Genomic DNA, 17,824 nt, shown 5'->3' with positions numbered 1-17,824 from the left:
AATGATATGCAAATAATTTACCATGTGAGGCTATGCTATCACTAAGTACTCATCGTTCTTATCTAGCAGTGTGCTTAATAGTACCACATATAAAAGATTATGAATTTCATCTTCAAAATATAATACAAGATAAATTGATTGAACTTACTATGAATGTTTTTCAATAATTTCGTTTTTAATTTATCTTATCTTGTTTTTTTGTTTAGAATTATCTACATAAGCACTATATTAGAATAGGAGTATTTTTCATGTTGTTTTGATAATATGCTTATTTGTGAAATTATGGCATAATAGACAAATTTTCAAGAAATATGTGCAGTGAGTATTTTTAAATATTTTTAATTTTAAAAGGCTGAAGTTGTGACACCACAAACATAATTTCCTGTGAATTAGTGTCACACTTAACTAATTTTCTAAGACTAACTTATTATTTAGTTGAACAAGATTTTCAGATCATATTAGAATTGCAGTTGCATAGGAGATTATACAGCATTGTTTTTAATACTGAGAGTCATCCTACATGGCCATTGGATAATGAATGGTTTTATTCTATACCAACGTACTCACATGTGTTTATGTGTATAAATTCCCACAAAGATTACAAGCACTTAACTTTGTACTTGTGGCTGTGTTGTGTATTTTCATGAAGTCTTATGGAGTTAGTGAATCCATTTACAACATATATTTATAAAAGAAGTATTTGGGATGGAGGAAAGCATGGCATGCTATTTGAGAGAGTTTGGGTGAACAATGGATCTGGGTCCTATTCATTGTCTATGTTGTGCTTTACTTCTTCACAAGGAGGATGCTAGTTTCTTTGTAAGATGGCTTCATAGTCTCAATGTGAGAACTACATGAGATAATTCATATACAGAACTTTACACCTAGCACATACAGAACAAATTGTCTTTAAGTGCTAATGATGAAAAAAAATGTCCTTACTCTATTAACTGAGCTAAGACCTAAGTACTAACACAATGTAAACTGTCTCATAAAATGGAAGATATAACACCCAGAAATTCATTAGAAATTACAGGTAACTTACAATTTAAAAGTGACTAGAATATAAGGATTAAGAGTAAGTTCTTAGACATGATACCCTATGAGCATATACAGGGGGAGGAGGTCCCCCTCAGTCACAATCATAGGGTAGGGGAGTAAAGGAAAAATGGGAAGGAGCTAGGAATGGGAGGATACAAGGGATGGGCTAACAATTGAGATGTAATATGAATAAATTAATAAAATATTTAAAAAATATTGGGGCATTCTAAATAATTTATCTATTTGGATTCTAACATATAATAATAAAATGAAAATTTCATAAGTATTTTATAAAAGCAAAATAGACGACATAAGATATAAAACCATTACACCTCTAAAGACAATGTGTTCAGTTTGAAACAACTGAAACATGGAAAAGAAGAAGGGGAGGTAGACAGTGTGTGTCACATTTTAAGCTGTTGACAGTTTAGCATGCACACACACATACAACCAAATCTATTTTAGCATGGTTCCAGGAACAAGATCCACCTGACTACTCTCTCGAATTTGATTACAACTGATCCTGATTTAACCTTTAGCTTTTAAAAGACTCTCTGGCTACTGAAGTTTACTTCACCTCTAAAACATACTGCTTTCTGTGATATTTAGCTTTCTTGAAATCAATATTGCTCGATTCTTCTATAGTTTATAATCATCAAACTATTACTGAGAGCAAAAGAGTTTTATTGACAGCTATCTTTTGTTCTTTGTGTTTGTGTGTGTGTGTATGTGTGTGTGGTATAGTATGTATGTGGTGTATATGTTGTGAGAATATGTGTTTATATGTGGTGTCTCTGTGTGTGTATATAGAGTGTAATGTGGGTAAGTGTGTGTGGTGTATCTATAAAGGTATAGTGTGTGAGTGTTGACTTGAGAGATGGTAATTGTAAAATTCTTTCTGCTATTTTCAGAGATGTTACTTGAGAATTAAAACAAAACCACTATTTCTAAAGATCAAATTTTTGTGCATTGTATTTTATTTAGTGTGTAAAGTTTATACAATTTTACTAAAGGATTAGTCAAAATAGATATTTTTCCACATTAAAAAAACTTTTTAAACAGACTTCTGAGCTGGGTGTGTTAGTAGATGCCTTTAATCCTAGCATTCAGGAGGCAGAGGCAGGAGGATCTCTTTCAGTTTGAAGCCAGCCTGGTCTACAAAATGAGTCCAGGACAGCCAAGGCTACAAAGAGAAACCCTGTCATGAAAAACCAAAACCAAACAAACAAAAAGAAAGCAAATCACACAGACTTCTACCTACAAGGTTCATATCTATAGTGAAATTATAAAGTAGCCAAAATCATCCACAACCAGCCATTCCTGTTTGAATTATAATATTCAAATTCTATTTCCCAAGTTGGAGGTAGCATATACTTAGAACTTTTGCAGTCTTCTTCTTCTTCTTCTTCTTCTTCTTCTTCTTCTTCTTCTTCTTCTTCTTCTTCTTCTTCTTCTTCTTCTTCTTCTTCTTATGTTTCACTATTAGAAACCAGACTTTGACATGGTCAGTTCTGAAGCCAATGAAATTCAGTTTTCACAGGTGGGCACATGAAATATCCATCCTGAAAAGTGACTGATTTCACATGTCCAAATAGCTCCTTTTTATAATTTATCTGAAATTATTGTGAATCGTTACTCCAGATGTTAGATGCCAAGAATTTTCACACTTTTCCAAATTTATTAACAAGTTTTTCTCTAAAAAAGTGACTGCTTTTGGTAAAGGTGAACTTGAGACTCAAGTTCATTTCAGGAGAAAACTATAGAGGTCTTTGGGATTTGATTTCAAAAAAAAAAAAAAAAAAAAAAAAAAAAAAGGAGAATATGGAGTGTCAATATTCTGTTTCAATGAGGTGACACATTAAAATAACTTGTAACTTCACAGAAAATGAAACTCTGTAGTTGCTAGAATGTTTATACTGGACAGTATCCCAGAAATCAACCCCAATCTTGAGTCTGTCTCCTTATCCTTAGTTACTTTTTAAAAGGACTTTTCTTTTATTAAAGAGGAATCATTTTCTCATACAATATATCCTGATTATAATTTATCTTCTCCATATCCACTCCTTTTCTGTCTCTCATTAACAAAACAGGCTTCTTCAAAGAGATAACAACCAAACATCTAAAAGTAAAATGTAACAAGCTGAAGCAACAACTATATCAAAGGTGCACATGGCAACCCACCAGGAGGAAAAGATCCTCAGGAGCAGGCATAAGAGTTAGAGACTCACTTGTTCTCATAGGCAGGAGTTCTATAAAAATACAAAATTAATAGCTATTATTTTTCTATGCAAATACCTGATTCAGACCTATACAGGCAGTATGCTTGCTTTTTCATTCTATATGAGCTCATATATGCCTTGTTTAGTTGACTTAGAGGGCCATGTTCACCTGGCATTCTCCATCTCCTTTGGCTCTTACAATGTTTCTTTTTCTTCTTCCACTAACTCTTTGAGTTCTGATCATAGGGGTTTGATAAAGGTCTCCCATTCAGACTTTACCTCAAAAATTAATGGCTGTGGTCACTGCCTTTGTTTTCATCTACTACCAGAGGAATCCTTTCTGACAACAACTGGACAAAGCACTGATCTATGAGCATATCAATTATTGTATTTTTATATCAGTAGTGTTTGATTCTACCCTATATCTCCAAGCTTTCTAAGTCTCTGCTTCTTGGTTATACAAGTATTGTAAAGAATGGGTTATTTCTTTTTTTTTTTTTTTTAATTTATTCTTGTTACATCTCAATGGCTATCCCATCCCTTGTATCCTCCCATTCCTCCCTCCCCCATTTTCCCATTATTCCCCTCCCCTATGACTGTTCCTGAGGGGGATTACGTCCCCCTATATATTCTTATAGGGTATCAAGTCTCTTCTTGGCTACTTGCTGTCCTTCCTCTGAGTGCCACCAGGTCTCCCCCTCCAGGGGACATGGTCAAATGTGAGGCACCAGAGTACGTGAGAAAGTCATATCCCACTCTCCACTCAATTGTGGAGAATATTCTGACCATTGGCTAGATCTGGGAAGGGGTTTAAAGTTTACCTCCTGTATTGTCCTTGGCTGGTGCCTTAGTTTGAGCGGGACCCCTGGGCCCAAATCTGCCTATCATATTGTTCTACTTGTAGATTTCTAGGACCCTCTGTATCCTTTTATTTTGCTATTCTCCCATGCGTCTCTCATTTAGAGTCCCAATAGAATGTATGGGTTATTTCTTATGGCGTGGGCTTAGATAAAATCATGTATTGGTTGGCTACTCCCACAAGTTCTGTACTACCACTGGATTAGACAGTAAGTTTCTACTGTACTAGGTTTCACATCAGCCCTCAAGCCCACCTCTTCAGTTTCATCTCTCTTTCTCCATACTATCTCTCCCAAACTCACCTCCCTTAATCTGATCCCCATATGCTTGCTTGCCTGCCTCTGATCTAGCTTAAAAAATCTATTCTCTTTTCCTATCCAAAGCAGATCTCTGCACCTTTCTATCACCCCAAACACTTCTCTTTACCTAACAACTCTGGGTGGACAGATTGTTTCTTAATTATCATTTGTTTAACAGGTAATATTTTCTTATAGTTAATACAGAACATATTTATTTTTCTTGGTCTGGGTTACCTCACTCAACATCATTTTTTTAGAATTTCATTAATTTTCCTACAAATTTCATGATGTCATTTTTTAAACAGTTGAGTAATATTCAATTTTGTTAATTTACCAAACTTAAAAAACATTCTCGTGCTGTGGGACATTTAAGTTGTTTCTGGCTATTATGAATAAAGACACCATGAGTATGATTGAATACAGTGTCATTATTGGATGGACCCAAATTTAGGTATACGTCCAAGAGTTGTAGAGCTGTGTCTTGGGGTAGAACAATTTCCAGCTTTCTGAGGAAATGATATATTGATTCTAAAAATGGCTATACAAGTTTGTACTCTTACCATCAAAGGAAGAGTCCTCCCCTTGCTCCACATCCTCGTCAGCCTGAGCTCTCACTGCATTATTGATTTCAGCCAATCTGATGTTGTATGATGGAATATCAAAATAGTTTCCTTTACCACTTTTTAAATTTTAATTTATTCACTTTACATCCAAATTGTACCCCCTTTCTCATCTTCTCCCAGTCCAACCGTCCCTCTGTCATCCGTCCTTTCTACCTCAACTAGTCCTCAAAAAAGGAGAGTGATCCTTCCCTATCATCTGACCATAGCCAGTCATGTCTCATCTGGACAGCCTGCATCCACATTCTCTGTGTCCTGGTAAGGCCACCTGCCAAGGAGAAGTGATCAGGGACTAGGCACCATAGTCAATGTCGGAGGCAGCCCTTACTCACATATTATGGGACCCTCAAGGAGATTGTGCTATCTATCAACTGTGTCTGAGCAGGGGGTCTAGATCCTCACCATGCATCATCCTTGGTTGGTGCATCAGCCTCTGCATGACCCTGTGGACCCAGATTTGTTGGATCCAATGTTCTCCTTCAAGTCCTTCTATATCAAACTCTTCAATCAAACCCTCTGCTCTTTACTACAAAGTTTGACTTTGAGTCTCTGCATATTCTTTGATTCCCCCATAGCTCTAGTCTTTCAGATGACCTCATTGGTAGCCTTATTTCCTGTTCCTTCTCTTCAATAGCTTCTGGTATCTATTCTAATTGCCTTCTATTCTCTTTAATTTCTTTTTATTTTTATTAATTTATTCTGGTTACATCTCAATGGTTATCCCATCCTTTGTATCCTCCCATTCTTCCCTCCCTCTCATTTTCCCCTTACTCCCCTCCCATATGGCTGTGCCTGAGGGAGACTTCCTTCCCCTTTATATGCTCATAGGCTATCAAATCTGTTCTTGGTAGCCTGCTATCCTTCCTCTGAGTGCCACCAGGTCTCCCCCTCCAGGGGACGTGGTCAAATATGAGGCACAAGAGTATGTGTGAAAGTCATACCCCACTCTCCACTCAACTGTGGAGAATGTCCTGTCCTTTGGCTAGATCTGGGTAGGGGTTTAAGTTTATGGCATGTATTGTCCTTGGCTGGTGACATAGTTTGAGCAGGACCCCTAGGCCCAAATCTGCTCATCATAATGTTCTTCTTGTAAGTTTCTAGGATCCTCTGGATCCTTCAACTTTGCCATTCTCCCATGCTTCTCTCATCTAAAGTCCCAATAGGATGTCTTCCCCTCTGTCCCAGTTTCTACGTAAGTGAAGGTGGTCATGGGACATGCCCCTTGGTTTAGTATGCAGATATAAGTGAGTATATACCATTTGAGTCTTTCTGTTTCTAGGTTAACTCACTCATTATGATCATTTCTAGCTCAATCCACTTGTCCACAAATTTCGGATATTCCTTCTTTTTAATAGCTGACTATTCCATAGTGTATATGTACCACAGTTTCTTTATCCATTCTCCTACTGAGTGACACTTAGGCTGTTTCCATGTTCTGGCTATTATGAATAAAGCTGCTATAAACATGGTTGAGCAAATTTTCTTGTTGTGTGCTGGACATCTTCTGGGTATATTCCAAGGAGTGGAATAGCGAGGCCTTGAGGAAGCCCTATTCCCAGTTTTCTGAGATAGCAACAGATAGATTTCCAAAGTGGCTGTACTAGTTTGCATTCTGATGGGTGTAAGATGGAATCTCAGAGTTGTTTTGATTTGCATTTCCCTGGTGACTAAGGAGGTTGTGCATTTTTTTAAGTGTTTCTCAGCCATTTTATATTCCTCTGTTGAGAATTCTCTGTTTAGTTCCAAGCCCCATTTCTCAATTGAGATATTTGGTTTGATGGTGTTTAATTTCTTGAGTTCTTTATATATTTTGGATATTAGAACTTTGTCAGATTTAGGGTTGGTGAAGATCTTTTCCCAGACTGTAGGCTGTTGCTTTGTTCTCTTGATAGGATCTTCTGCCTTACAGAAGCTTCTCAGCCTCATGAGGTCCCATTTATTAATTGTTGACATTAAGGCCTGAGCTGTTGGTGTTTTGTTCAGGAAGTTGTCTCCTGTGCTAATATGTTCCAGGTTCTTCCCCACTTTTTCTTTTAAGTGACTTAGTGTCTCTGGTTTTATGTTGAAATCTTTAATCCACTTGGATTTGAGTTTTGTACAAGGTGACAAATATGGGTCCAGTTGCATGTTTTTACACATAGACATACAGTTAGACAAGCACCATTTTTTGAAGATGCTATCTTTTTCCCATTGAATGGATTTGGCTTCTTTATCAAAAATCAAGTGACCATATGTGTGTGGATTCAAATCTGGGTCTTTGATTCGATTCCACTGATCAGCCAGCCAGTACCATGCTGTTTTAATTACTATTGCTTTATAGTACAGTTTGAGATCAGGTATGGAGATTCCTCCGGATGATCTTTTATTGTATAATTGTTTTAGCTATTCTGAGTTTTTTGTTTTTCCATATGAAGTTCAGAATTGAACTTTCAATGTCTTTAAAAAATTGTGTAGGTATTTTGACAGGGATGGTGTTGAATCGGTAGATTGCTTTTAGTAAGATAGCCATTTTTACTATGTTATTTCTCCCGATCCATGAGCAAGGAAGATCATTCCTTCTTCTCATGTCCTCTTCAATCTCTTCCTTCAGATTTTGAATTTTTTTTCAAACAAGTCCTTCACTTGCTTTGTTAGAATAACTCCTAAATATTTTATATGGCTTTTTGCTAATATGAAGAGTGTGATTTTCGTATTCATCCTCTGCAAGCTTGTCATTTGTGTATAGGAAGGCTACAGACTTTTTTGAGTTAATTTTGTCCAATTTACTGAAGGTCTTTATCCACTGTAGGAGTTTTCTGCTGGAATTTTGAGGGCCACTTATGTACACTATCATATCATCTGCAAATAGGGATAACTTGACTTCCTCCTTTCCTATTGGATACCCTTGATCTCCTTTTGTTTTCTTATTGCTCTGGCTAGAACTTTGAGTACTATATTGAAGAGCTATGGAGAGAGTGGGCAGCCTTGCCTTGTTCCCGATTTTAGAGGAATTTCCTTGAGTAACTCACCATTTACTTTGATTTTGGCTATTGGCTTGCTGTATATAGCCTTTATCGTGTTGAGGAAAGTGCCTTGTATCCCTGATCTCTCTAAAACTTTAAACATGAATGGGTGTTGGATTTTATCAAATGTTTTCACTGCAGCTAAGGAGATGATCATGTGGTTTTTTATCTTCAGTTTGTTTATATGATGGATTACATTGATGGATTTCCATATATTAAACCATCCCTGCATGCCTGGAATAAAGCTTACTTGGTCATGATCAATGATATCTTTGATGTGTTCTTATATTCATTTTGCCAGTATTTTATTTAGTGTTTTTGCATTGATGTTCATAAGAGAAATTGGTCTGAAAATCTCTTTCTTTTTTGAGTCTTTGTGAGGTTTAGGTATCAATGTGACATGGCCTCATAGAATGAATTTGTTAATATTCCATCGATTTCTATCTTTTGGAGTAGCTTGAAGAGTATCAGTATTAGCTCGCCCTTGAAGGTCTGGTAGAATTCTGCACTGAAACCATCTGGCCCTGGGCTTTTTTTGGTTGGGAGACCATCGATGATTGCTTCTATTTCTGTAGTGGAGATGGGACAATTTAGCTTGTTTATCTTTTCTTCATTCAATTTTGGCAAGTGAAATTGATCAAGAAAATCATCCATTTCCATTAGATTTTCAAATTTTGTGGCATATATGCCTTCGAATTAGGATCTCATGATTCTTTGTATTTCTTCAGTGTCTGTTGTTAGGGGTGAAATTAACAATTTAGAAACTAAGAAAACAGTCCAAGAATCAACAAAACCAAGAGCTGGTTCTTTGAGAAAATCAACAAGATAGACAAACTGTTAGCCAAACTAACTAAAAGGCAGACAGACAATATTGAAATCAACAAAATCAGAAATGAAAAGGCAGACATAACATTTGATTATTTCCAGACGTCTACTCCTTTTGAGTGTTTCTGCTTCTTTTTTTCTAGGGTTTCCAGTTTTGTCGGTAAGTCAAAAAAAAAAAAAAATGCTTATGTGCGATGTTTCCAATTTCTTTTTAAAGGCACTTAATGCCATGAATTTTCCACTTAGCTCTGCTTTCAATGTATCCCACAAATTTGGGTATGTTGTTCTTTTTTTTTCATTGCATTTCAGAAACTCCTTGATTTCTTTCTTTATTTCTTCCCTGACCCAGGTGTCATTTAGCAGAGAGGCTAATGCCCCTCTTTTGTTTTGTTTTGTTTTGTTTTGTTTTTCAAGACAGGGTTTCTCTGTGTAGCCTTGGCCATCCTGGACTCACTTTGTAGACCAGGCTGGCCTCGAACTCATTGTGATCTGCCTGCCTCTGCCTCCCGAGTGCTGGGATTAAAGGCGTGCGCCACCACGCCTGGCTCTAATTGCCCTTCTTAATGAGAATTAAATATCTTCCCTAGAGTCTACCTTGTTACTTAGCTTCTTTTATATCTCTGTATTGTAGTAAGGTTATCTTGTATTATGTGGCAAATACCCACTTATAAGTGAATATATAACATGCATGTCTTTCTGGGTATGGGTTACCTCGCTCAGGATGATATTTTCTAATTCCATTCATTTTGCTGCAAATTTAAGGATACCCTTGTTTGTAATAGTTGTGTACCAGTCTGTTGTGTAAATGTACTAGTTTCTTTATCCATTCTTTGCCTGGGAGACATTTACATTGTTTCCAGACTCTGTATATTATGAATAAAGCTGCTATGAACATATTCAGCAAATGTCTTTGTTTTATGGTGGAGCATCTTTTGGGAATGGCATATCTGGGTCTTGAATTTGCACTATACCTAATTTCGTGAGAAAGCATTAGATTGATTTCCAGAGTGGCTGATGTAGTCTACACTCCCAAAAGCAATGGAGGAGTGTTCCCCTTTGTCCACATCCTTGCCAGCATGTACTGTCCCTTAAGTTTTGGGTCTTAGCTACTCTGAGAGGCTAAAGAAGGACTTTTAGAATTGTTTTGATGTGCACTTCCCTCTTGACTATATACATTAAGCATTTCTTTAAGAGTTTTTCACCATTGTAATTCCTCTGTTGATAATCCTCTGTTTAGCTCTGCACCAATTTTTTTTCTTTTTTTATTATTAATTTATTCAAATTACATCTCAGTTGTTAGCCCATCCCTTGTATTCTCCCATTCCTCCCTCGATCCCACTTTCCCCCCATTCCCCTCCCCTATGTCTGTGACTGAGGGAGACCTCCTCCCCCTGTATATGCTCATAGGGTATCGAGTCTCTTCTTGATGACCTATTATCCTTCCTCTGAGTGCCACCAGGCATCTCCATCCAAGGAACATGGTTAAATATGGGGCACAAGAGTTTGTGTGAAAGTCAGATCTCCTTCTCCACTTAATGGTGGAGAATGTCCTGTCCATCGGCTAGTCGTGTAGGGGTTCAAAGTTTACTGCCTATATTTTCCTTGACTGGTATCACAGTTTGAGGAGGACCCCAGGGCCCAGACCCACCTGTAGTTTTCCAGGACCCTCTGGATCCTTCTATTTTCTCATTCTCCCAGGCTTCGCATGCCTAAAGTCTCAATAGGATGTCCTCCCCTCTGACCCACTTTCCTGATAGGTAAAGTTTTCCATGGGGATGTACCCCTTGGGCTAGTGTCTCGATATAAGTGAATATATACCATTTAACTCTTTTTGCTTCTGGATGAACTCACTGATTATGATAATTTCTAGTTCAGTCCATTTGTCCACAAAATTTGGAAATTCCTTGTTTTTAATAGCTGAGTAGTATTCCATAGTGTAAATGTACTACAGTTTCTTTATCCATTCTTCTACTGAGGGATACTTAGGCTGTTTCCATGTTCTGGCTATTATGAATAAGGCAGCTATGAACATGGTTGAGAATATGTCCCTGTTGTGTGGTAGTGCATCTTCTGGATATATTCCAAGGAGTGGGATAGCTGGGTCTTGAGGAAGCCCTATTCCAATTTTTCTGAGAAAGTACCAGATAGCTTTCCAAAGTGGTTGTACTAGTTTGCATTCCCACCAGCAATGAAAGAGTGTTCCTCTCTCTCCACATCCTCGCCAACATGTGGTGTCATTTGAGTTTTTGATCTTAGCCATTCTGATGGGTGTAAGATGGAATCTCAGTGTCATTTTGATTTGCATTTCTCTGATGACTAATGAGGATGAGCATTTCTTTAAGTGTTTCTCAGTGATTTGATATTCCTCTGTTGAGAATTCTCTGTTAAATTCCAAGCCCCATTTTGCAATTGGCTTGTTTGGTTTTGTGGTGTTTAATTTCTTGAGTTCTTTATATATTTTGGATATTAAACCTTTGTCAGAGGAAGGGTTGGTGAAGATCCTTTCCCATTCTGTAGGCTGTCGCTTTGTTCTCTTGACAGTGTCTCCTGCCTTACAGAAGCTTCTCAGCCTCATGAGGTTCCATTTATTAATTGTTGACATTAAGGCATGGGCTGTTGGTGTACTGTTCAGGAAATTGTTTCCTGTGCCTATGTGTCCCAGGCTCTTCCCCACTTTTTCCTCTAACTGAATTAATGTCTCTGGTTTTAAGTCGAGATCTTTAATCCACCTAGACTTGAGTTTTCTGCATGGGGACAAATAAGGGTCTAATTGCATTTTTCTACATGTAGACATCGAGTTAGACCAGCACCATTTGTAAAAGATGCTATAATTTTTTCATTGAATAGATTTGGCTTCTTTGTCAAAAATCAAGTGAGTAAATGTGTGTGGATTCATCTCTGGGTCTTCAATTCGATTCCATAGATCCACCAGTCTATTGCTTTGCCAGTACCACGTTGTTTTTATTACTGTTGCTCTGTAGTAGAGCTTGAGATCAGGTATGGAGATTCTTCCGGAGGATCTTTTGTTGTATAGGATTGTTTTTGATATTTTGGGTTTTTTATTTCTCCACATGAATTTGAGAAATGATCTTTCAATATCTTCAAAATATTTTGTAGGTATTTTGTTAGGGATTGCATTGAATCTGCAAATTGCTTTAGGTAAGATGGCCATTTTTACTACGTTGATTCTTCCGATCCACGAACAAGGTAAATCCCTCCATCTTCTCATGTCATCTTCAATCTCTTTCTTCAGAGGTTTGAAGTTTTTTTTCGAATAAGTCCTTCACTTGCTTGGTTAGAGTTACTCCTAGATATTTTATATTGTTTGTGGCTATTGTGAAGTGAGTAGTTTTTCTAATTTCTTCCTCTGCCTGTTTGTCATTTGTATACAGGAAAGCTACTGACTTTTTTGAGTTTATTTTGTATCCTGCCAATTTGCTGAAGGTGTTTTTCAGCTGTAGGAGTTCTCTGGTGGAATTTTGGGGTCACTTATATATACTATCATATCACCTGCAAATAGGGATAATTTGACTTCTTTCTTTCCCATTTGGATCCCCTTGATCTCCTTTTGCTGTCTTATTGCTCTGGCTAGAACTTCAAGAACAATATTGAAGAGATATGGGGACAGAGGGCATCCTTGTTTGGTCCCCGATTTTAGAGGGATTTCCTTGAGTATCTCTCCATTTTATTTAATGTTGGCTGTTGGTTTGCAGTATATGGCTTTTATTATGTTTAGATAAGTGCCTTGTATTCCTGATCTCTCCAGCACTTTAAACATAAATGGGTATTGGATTTTGTCAAATGCTTTTTCTGCATCTAAAGAGATGATCATGTGGTTTTTCTCTTTCAGTTTGTTTATATGGTGGATTGCATTGATGGATTTCCATATGTTAAACCACCCCTGCATAACTGGAATGAAGCCTACCTGGTCATGGTGAATGATGTCTTTGATATGCTGTTGTATTCACTTTGCAAGTATGTTGTTGAGTACTTTTTGCATCAATATTCATAAGAGAAATTGGTCTGAAATTCTCTTTTTTTGTTGGGTCTTTGTGAGGTTTAGGTATCAATGTGACTGTGGCCTCATAGAAGGATTTGGTAGTATTCTGTCCATTTCTATCTTTTGGAATAGCTTGATTAGTATCGGTATTAGCTCCTCTTTGAAAGATTGGTAGAATTCTGCGCTGAAAACATCTGGCCCTGGGCTTTTTTTAGTTGGGAGACTATCAATGGTTGCTTCTATTTCCATAGACAAAATAGGGCTATTTAATTTGTTTAATGGTCTTGATTCAATTTTGGCAAATGGAATCGGTTGAGGAAATTGTCCATTTCACTAAGATTTTAAAATTTTGTGGCATAACTGCCTTTAAAGTAGGTTCTTATGATTCTTTGTATTTCTTTGGTGTCTGTTGTTATGTCTCCCTTTTCATTTCTGATTTTGTTAATTTGGTTAGAGTTTCTCTGTCTTTTAATTAGATTGGCTAACGGTTTGTCTATCTTGTTAATTTTCTCAAAGAACCAGCTCTTGGTTTTGTTGATTCTTTGGATTGTTCTCTTTGTTTCTAATATATTGATTTCAGCCCTGAGTTTGATTATTTCTAGTCGTCTACTCCTTTTGGGTATTTCTGCTTCTTTTTTTTTTTTCTAAAGCTTCCAGATGTGTTGTTAAGTCGTTTATGTGGGATGTTTCATTTTCTTTTTAAAGGCACTTAGTGCTATGAATTTTCCTCTTAGCACTGCTTTCAATGTGTCCCACAAATTTGTGTATGTTGTCCCATCATTTTCATTGAATTTTAGGAAGTCTTTTATTTCTTCCCTTTTTTCTTCCATGACCCATGTGTCATTAAGTAGAAAATTGTTTAGTTTCCAAGTGTTAGTATGCTTTTTGTTATTTCTGTTGCTGTTGAAGTCCAGCCTTAGACCATGGTGATCTGATAATATACAGGGTATTATTTCAATCTTCTTGTATCTGTTGAGGTTTGCTTCATGACCAACTATGTGATCAATTTTAGAGAACGTTCCATGGGGAGCTGAGAAAAAGGTATACTCCTTAGCGTTTGGGGGGAGAGTTCTGTAAATATCTGTTAGATCCATATGATTCATGACATTGGTTAATGAAGTTATTTCTCGGCTTAGTTTTTGATTCAAAGACCTATCCTTTAGTGAAAGTGGGGTGTGGAAGTCTCCCACTATTAATGTGTGGGTATCAATGAGTGGTTCAAGCTTTGTTAATAACTCTTCTACAAATGTGGGAGCCCTTGTATTAGGAGCATAGGTATTCAAAATAGTGATGTTTTCTTGATTGACTTTACCTTTGACGAGTATGAAGTGTCCATCCTCATCCCTTTTGATCAATTTTGGTTGAAAGTCTATTTTATTAGATATTAGAATGGCTACCCCAGCTTGTTTCTTGTGACCATTTGCTTGGAATATTTTTCCCTAGCCTTTTACTCTGAGGCAATGTCTGTCCTTGTGGTTGAGATGTGTTTCTTGAATGCAGAAGAACGTTGGATCATGTGTATGCATCCACTCCGTTAGTCTGTGTCTCTTTATTGGAGAATTGAGACCATTGACGTTGAGAGATATTAATGACCAGTGATTGCTAAGTCCTTTCATTTTTCGCATTTGTAATAGTAGAGATTTTTTGAGGTTGTGATTTTGCAATGGTATAGTTACCTATTTCCTATGTAGTTTTTGTTGTAGTTTGACCCATTGGGGCTTTGCACCAATTTTAATTGGATTATTTTGGTTTATGTTGTTCAATTTTTGAGTTTTTAAAATATATATATTTTGGATATTAACCCTCTATAGGATATAAGGTTGGTGAAAATTTTTTCTCCTCGTCTTAAGACTGTCATTTTGTTCTGTTGATAGTGTCTTTGCCTTAGATAAGTTTTTCAGTTTCATGACATCTGATTCATTAATTATTGATCTTAGAACCTGAGCTACTAATGTTCTATTCAGGAATTTGTCTCCTGTGCCAATTAGTTCAAGGTTCTTCCATTTTTCTCTTATAACAAACTTAGTATTTCTGGTTTTATGTTGAAGTTTTTGATCCACTTGGAATTGAATTTTGTGCAGGCGATGAATTTGGATCTATTCATATTTGTTTACATGTAGACCTGCAGTTAGTCCAGCACCATTTGTTGATGTTGCTCTCTTCTTCCATTGTATATTTTTTGCTTCTTTATCAAATATCAAGTGTTCATAGTTGTGTTGCTTTATTTCTGGATCTTTGATTTCATCCTATTGATCCTCAAGTCTGTTTCTATGCCACTACCATGTAGTTGTTATTACTGTTGCTATATAATACAGCTTGAAATATAGAAGATCTTTTATTGTACAATATTGCCTTAGCTCTTCTGGGTTTTTGTTTTCTCCTATGAAATTGAGAATTGTTTTTTCAAGGGTTGAAAAGAATCCTGTTGATATTTTGATGAAGATCTGTAGGTGGTTTGGAATATTTGCCATATTTATTATGTTAACCTATCAATACATGCACATGGGAGAACTTTCCATCTTCTTATATCTTCTTCAATTTCTTTCTTCATAAACTTAAAGTTTGTTTTTATAGGGGTCTTTTGCTTGTTTTGTTCAAGTTATATCAGATACTTTTTTATGGCTGTCATGAAAGTTATTGTTTCCACATTTCTCTCTCAGCTCATTTGTCTTTTGTATAAAGGAAGGCTATTTTTTGATTTTGTATCCAGCCACTTTTTAGACATAGAAGTTCCCTGGTAGAATTTTAGTGGTCGCTTATGTATAATATCATATCATCCACACATGATGATAGTTAGAATTCCTCCTTTCTGACTTGTATCACCTTGATCTCCTTTAATGTTCTCATTGCTCTAAGTAGGATTTCAAGTACTATGTTGAAGACATACAAAGATAGTGGATGGCTTTGGCGTTTTTCTGATTTAATGGGATTGCTTTAAGTTTCTCTACATATAGTTTGATGTTTTATATTATGGTATTTATATTAAAGGCTTTACATTATGGTCAATTGTTGGGAAGTTTCCATGAGGTGATAAGAATGTATTTTCTTTTTTGTTTGGTTGAAGTCTGTTAGGTCCATTAGATTCATGACATCTGTTAGTTTCACTATTTCTCCACTTAATTTCTGTCTTGATGACCTGTCTCTTGGTGAGAGTGGGGCATTGAAGTCTCCTACTATAAAAGTGCAGGCTTCAATGTATGGTTTAAGCTTTAGTAATGTTTCTTTAATGAATATGGGTGCCCTTGAATTTGTGGCATAGATATGAAGAATTGAGATGTCATTTTGGTGGAATTTTTCTTTTGACAAATATGAAGTGTCCTTCCTCGTCTCTTTTGATTAAATTTAATTAAAAGTCTAATTTATTAGATGTTAGAAAAGCTCCTCCAACATTCTTCATAAGACTTTTCTTGGAAAACCTTTTTCAAACCCTTTACTTTCAGATAATGTCTATCTTTTTGTCTGAGATGTGTTTCTAGTATGCAGCATCCATTCTTTTAGTCTGTGTCTTTACTGGAGAGTTGAGTCCATTGATGTTGAAAGTTATTAATGACAAGTGATTGTTCAAACTTTTTATTTTGATGTTGGTTGTGGAAATGTGTTCATGTGCTTCTGTGCCTTTGGTTTTGCTGTAGTGAAGTTATTTATTTCCCATGATTTTCTGGGTATGGTTAGCCTCCTTGGTCAGAGTTTTCCTTCTTTTACCTTCTGAAAGTCTGGGTTTGAGACTAGATACTATTTAAATTTGGTTCTGTCACAGAATATCTTGTTTTCTCCATCTATGGTAATTGAAAGTTTTGCTGAGTATTGTGGTCTGGACTGGCATCTGTGGTCTCTTAGGGTGTACAAGTTGTCTGCTCAGGCCCTTCTGGATTTTATGGTCTCTGCTGAGAAGTCAGGTGTGATCTGATACATTTATCATTATGTGATAATTGGCTCTTTTCCCTTGCAGCTTTTAATATTCTTTCTTTGTTTTATACATCTAGTGTTTTCATTATTATTTGGCAGGAATAGTGTCTTTTCTGTTCTAATCTATTTGGTGTTCTATAAGTCTCTTTTATGGTAATAGGCATCTCTTAGGATTTGGAAAATTTCATTCTATGCTTTTGCTGGCAATATTTTCTGGACAAAATTGAGCAGATAAAGGCCAGCCTGGTCAGTCTACAAGGCATAACAATTTCTCCCATGCACTTGAGAGAGACTGGTCAGCCGTGAGGGGTTGGGACAGAAAACTGAACAGCATCCCCACCCCAGTGGGGCTGACCTGCTGTCTGAACAGGCCAGGAGAGAACCTATATACCTGCAACAGTGGTCCATGCTGGCACAATTGGGCAAATAAAACATAACCTGGACAGTCCCCATGGCCCAGCTGGCTCTCCCATGCACTTGGAAGAGGCTAGACATCACTGAGAGGTCTGGACAGTGGTCAGAACAGTGGCCAAAACTCAGTGAGATTGAACTGCCAATTGTGCACTTTCTAGAATGGTCTGTACAGAAACATGACTAAAGGCCACATTGGTCTTAGCATACACAATTGGGCAGATAAAGTCCTGCCTGACCAATCTATAAGGCCTTACAGGGTCTCCCAAGCTCTTGGGAGAGACTGGACAGCCCTGAGGCATCAGGACAGGAAATTAAATGGGACGAAGCAGAAGCCTACCTCTGCTGACCCAGTTGGGAGCCTAAGGTATAGAGCATAGTCTCCAGGAGCAGAAACCAGGTGACCTGCCTTTTCAAGAGAACTCCCTGATCCCCACAGCCAAAGACACGTGACCTATAATTACTCATCAATTATCCACTCTCAACGACCGGTGAAGGACACCAGAAGTTACTTCCCAACAACAGAGACAGCAAGATGACTAAAAGCCTGTATAAGAATGCAAACAACAAAAAACAAAACAATTCGGCATCTGCAGGTCACAGCCATCTGAAAGAAAGCAACCCTGAGAACTCAAACACAATT

General features: G+C 37.0%; 1 protein-coding gene across 1 annotated transcript in view; it reads left to right on the top strand.

Annotated features, from left to right (window-relative positions):
• Positions 1 to 17,824, top strand: part of Cdh7 (cadherin 7) — a 140,090-nt gene that overhangs the window by 103,522 nt on the left and 18,744 nt on the right. The window lies entirely within an intron of this gene.

The sequence above is a fragment of the Acomys russatus genome, chromosome 6 (assembly GCF_903995435.1).
Source record: "Acomys russatus chromosome 6, mAcoRus1.1, whole genome shotgun sequence".
Classification (NCBI taxonomy): domain Eukaryota; kingdom Metazoa; phylum Chordata; class Mammalia; order Rodentia; family Muridae; genus Acomys; species Acomys russatus.
This window is presented reverse-complemented; position numbering and strand designations above follow the sequence as displayed.